The sequence below is a fragment of the Melanostigma gelatinosum genome (assembly GCF_949748355.1).
Source record: "Melanostigma gelatinosum genome assembly, chromosome: 5".
NCBI lineage: Eukaryota > Metazoa > Chordata > Actinopteri > Perciformes > Zoarcidae > Melanostigma > Melanostigma gelatinosum.
Window position 1 is genome coordinate 25,723,702 of NC_136638.1, and position 5,000 is coordinate 25,728,701.

Consider the following 5,000-nt stretch of genomic DNA (forward strand, 5'->3'; position numbering starts at 1 on the left):
ACTACTTTGTTAAGATTAGGGATCCTTTGTCATCATGTTGAAAAGAAACCAACACTGATCCCGTCCCTTGTCAATGTGAGACGCTTTGTCTTTGTCCGTTACAAAATGACGAATGCTGTCGTTTTGTCTTCACGAATAATTGGGCCCGTAAAATTCCAAAATGCCTTTGACCCAAAAAGACCCAAAGAGAGAGATAACACCAACACTGGTGCCGCCGCGATGTTCTACCAACGAAAACCAGCGGCCGTGCGTCATCGTCCCTGAATGTCACAGTTCACACTCTTCACAGTTCAAACTCTTCACCTCACTTCTAACTCCAGTGTGGAGATTCTGGATGTCACAGAGAACGTTTTGTATCACCAGAAAACATCTGCTGAATAAACACGTGGAAGAGGACGAGTCCGTGAACAATCAGCTGCAATGGAAGCGCTCAAAGCTGTACAAAGTGTGACTTTAAACGGCTTCTGCTCCGTCATCAAAACCTCTTTGACTCACCATCGGGCCCACTTTTGGGTCATCTTGAGTCAGCAGATTTTAAGCCCGTCTCCAAACTGAGAGGCTCTTGATGATTACTTTGTGTGTGTGTGTGTGTGTGTGTGTGTTTGCCTGTATGACTGGCTACGTGCCACCTTCAGGAGCTCTGAGCTCGCCCACATCACCAGAGAGCGGCCACTGCAATGCATCAGCGTAGCCCTCTCCATATATTTAAGTGATTGCTGACATAATTCATGAAGGGAATGAAAAATAAAGTCTGCATTGCTAATAAAAAAATTATTTATTTGGCCTGCCACAAGTCACACACACACACACACACACACATGTTTTCTGTGCATCGGCAGTTTTCCCCTTCCTCTTTTTCCCTCTGAGGAGTGCGGGGGGGCGTCTTTAGGGGGTTGCTTTTTCGAGGGGAGGAATTGGGGGTATCAAGGTGGTGCAGGCGTGTGTGTGTGTGTGTGTGTGTGTGTTGGGGTCGGCGCTGGGACTTCTGGCTCCGGTCTATGAATGCCTTCACGTTTACAAACAAACTGGCTCTTTCGCTGGCCCTGTTTGCCTTTGTGGCTTTATTTTTATTTTTTTTTCAAGGCCTGTACGGGCAAGCACACAGCGGGAAACACTGGCTTGTTGATCGCCTTCACAGACCAGCTCATAAACCCGGCGACCATGAATGTCGGGGCCTGTGTGTGTGTGTGTGTGTGTGGGGGGGGGGGGGGGGGCGTGCGTGCGTGTGTGCAGCGCCGGACGTTTTTTTTTAATATACCCGAGGGGTGTTGTGGAAGTAAACAACCAAATAATTATTAACTGTTGAATCATGAGATTTGAGGCACGAGGAGGCGAACATGTCCTGGGAGTGGAGTTTCAACGTAAATAAGAAATTACAGTTTGATTGTGCTGCAGCGTTTGTCTGTTCCTGTTTATGGGCGTCGCTTGGAAACAAACACTAAATCACATTGTTCAACATGTGGCATCTCTCTGGCTCTCCCTCACTGACTCCTCTCCTCGCTCGCCCCGCGCTCCGTTTGTAAACAGGGGGGGTGGGGGGGGGGGGGGGGGTGCATGGCCTCATTGTTTTGCATCATTATTACTGACAGGCCTAAATTACGTGAATGATGGGAAACCCTCGTACAAAATTACCCCGGCCCTGTGTGTTTACCCTGCCTAAATCATGTTGCTCGTTGGCTTGAAACAGAAGAAGAAGAAGGGGGGGGGGGGCCTCACATCCTGACATCTGCAAAGCACCTGTCCTGAGCCGTGCATGCTCGCTGGGCCAGAGCACATTCACAGTTATACACAACAGTTATCTCCCCTCATTTTACTCTCCAGCGTTGAGAAACGCCACGACCGCCCTGCGCTCTGACGGTTGTCAACACTCTGCCGTGTGTTTTCCCGTCTCCACTGAGTTTGTGCACTGGATGTGTTTCAGATGACGTCTCGTTCTGTTGATCTGTTCGTTCAAATGTGGTGGTATAAAATCTTGACTTCAATATTGGGCATTTTAATGTCGTTTCTGAAGAATATTAGAAAACTCCTGTGATTTGTTTCTACCTCTACATTATTCTAGATATTCTAGATGAATATAGTTTTGTTTTTGTTGTATACTGATTACTGAATTTGGTACCGAAAGTTTTGGAATAAGACTTTTCACTTCATGGCCTTTTCACACCTGGGACGAAACTAATCTAAACCAAAATAAAGAATTTTCGTTGGTGCGTTCAGACCTTTCGCACCAATACAAATATTTACATTCCGTGCATTACACTGCAAATGTAATCGCCTCGCGACGTCACACAATCAATTCATTGTTTCTTTTACTATCATAAACCCGCGCTCAGGGAGGAGCTCGTGAATCCGAGTGTGGAAAGGTTCCAGGGTGGTTTCATGTCCTATGTGTGGCGCCAAAGACGCATGTTATTGTAGCGAGGGTGAAAACTGAGCTTAATTGCATTGGTTTTCATCAGCGTGTCAGGACTGAGAGGAGTCAAATTTAGGTCTATTGATCACGTTAGTAAAAGTCATTATTGAGATTGTTGGCTTGTTCCAAAAAACTAAGCGCACTGCCAAATACGAGAGTATCAGATTTGGTGTGGATCGCCTCAAAGAGATGGATGGGTTTGAAATTTTGTATTTGGCGTGCAATTTATTCGCACCGATTATCCATATCTGGTCTGTAAATAACGATATTCCTCAATATACTTTTGATGTGTGAACAATCATGAAGGATTGTTTTCATGAACACCCTCAATTAGAGAAGTACTGATGATACATAACCTGTGTTATTCCTTTTTCTTTACTCCCCTTAGTTAATGCTTTGCACGATAGCAACACTTTGATAGCGTAGCCACAAGCTACTCGCCGCTTGTCCACCACAAACAGCCAGTAAAGGGTTTATTGTGCAGTATTAGCAGACGGCCGAATGAAGACCGGCAGGCTATGCGTGTTTGCTAATATTTGCTAGCTAGCTATATTGGCTAACAACTACTGTTGCGATCTTGCTCCAATCCCAACCTACCTGTTTGTTCTCAAATTATCTCAACCAGAACTCAGTCATCTCTGTAAGGCAACTTTAGTGACGGTAGACAGAAGTGAACTTGTGGTGAGGAAGAGCGTTGCCAACTGTAACAACTTCGCTAGCCCGGCTAGCTTGTAAACATTAGCCCGTCACTCTTTATATGTCATTTTCATTGATTGGACTTTATTAAAGAGTTGAAAAATATCCCAAAAAATGTTCTTCTTTCTCGAATGTTCATCGTTAAACCATAACTGCTTCCTGCCCAAAGGAAAATGAAAGTGGAGTGACGCTGTCAGTTTATGAATATAAAACGATAAATACAGTCTTATGACTCTTAATTCGTAGTTTTAACTATTGATTGACAAACTGTGTGGACTAAAACACACTCGAGCTCTAATTCTCCTGAACAATAAGTAACTGCATGTTTACTGTTGGGTCAACAAACTCATTGAAATACACAAGGATTAAGATCAGTGTATGTGATGGAACAGTGGCATTAGAATGTACATTCTGCCTCAGCTTGCATGTCACGCAGTGCAGACGTGGAGCAAAGAGCAGCGGCCAGCGCCGCTTCGGTCCAGTGAACAATTGCAGCGGGCCCAAGTTGCTCGACATGCACACTTCCACTGTTCAATACCCCAGAGCCTCGGCCGCATCACGTGACCGCCTGTCCCACTGACCTCCCACCAGACCTTATCAGCGGTTGTGCAGGGCGAATGGCTTCCTCTCGCTCAGAACAAAGCTGAGGGGAGGAGGGTGGCACTGCTGGGAAGGTTGCCTGGCCTTCATCAGCCGTCGCCACCGATTCGGAAGTGAGTCACTCCTCCGTCGTGTGCAGAATCTCTCCCAAAGGTCACCCGCCGCCGCTGCCTGCAGCACTCCTCCGTGTCAGCCATTGCATGATTCCATCAGTAGTGTCGTCGAGAAGCTGCAGCAGCAGTGCTGTATTCACACTGTTAGACATGGCAGATTAGAAATGTTGATTAAACGGACCATTTTTAATTGAAAGAGCTGCTCCAGACACAGAAATAATCCTAGTATGTCACTTAAATCTTAAAGGGCAGAACCAGAAAACGACAGCTTTTCTACCAACAGTATAATTTGTTACATTGCATATTGGAATAAAAATAGGGTAAAGCAGGAGGAGGCACAGATTGAAAGACTAAAACCTCCTCAAATAAAGCAGTCTAGTTGGTTACGTCCTTGGCTGTTCATATTTATATTTTCATTAGACTTCCTCGTTCGTTTGTAGGTTAACTCGTGTTCCAACGACATGTGGTTCTTTGGCTACATAATACATTTAATAGATATACGTTTGTCTCCAGGGCCTGTCACTAAATTGACACTTATTCTTTTCTGAAATGGATAAGAGTTCAGTTTCTTGTGCCACTGTCGGCTCCTTCCAACCTGTCGACTTCTCATTGAAGGTGGCAATCCTGAACATCTCAGTCCCGGTTGAATTAGAACTTCTTTCGAGTGAAAACGACTGAATTCTGCTCAGAGTTTAGCAGTCTGGAGTCTTTTTTTGTGATTACATGAGCTTCAAGTTGGCAGAATTGTGTCCATATTTTCACTTTTTTGTGTGTGCAATGGAGAAAAACTGAAACATGCAGCATTTTTGGGGGGAATTTCCCCACAGACACAGTCTGTAAAACCACAAATCTATAAAGATTGCGATACTTTCCTCAGTGGGCCATCGGCTCAATCAACTTTGTGTTTCCCCTTTCAGCAGACATGTATCTGAATAAAAATGAGATAGCCTCATCAACATATAATCCTGAAAGTGGCAAAGTAATCATTAAATACCTCTTGCACCTATTTATATACGATGAAACTATTTTATTATTACAATAATTGCTTTCAAGTCATTTTGCTGAGCCGAGGTCCGTTTAGTACAGACACATAGTTGTTGAGATTTTACACAGTTATGCTTTTGATATTCACGAGGCATGCATATCTACGGCTGATGAATAAAGCTCTTCTCCAGCACCAT

At 44.6% G+C, this 5,000-nt stretch overlaps 1 protein-coding gene across 1 annotated transcript in view; it reads left to right on the forward strand.

The window, feature by feature from the left end:
- afg2a (AFG2 AAA ATPase homolog A) overlaps positions 1-5,000 on the forward strand; it is an 86,778-nt gene that overhangs the window by 81,008 nt on the left and 770 nt on the right. The gene's annotated exons all lie outside the window — the stretch shown is intronic.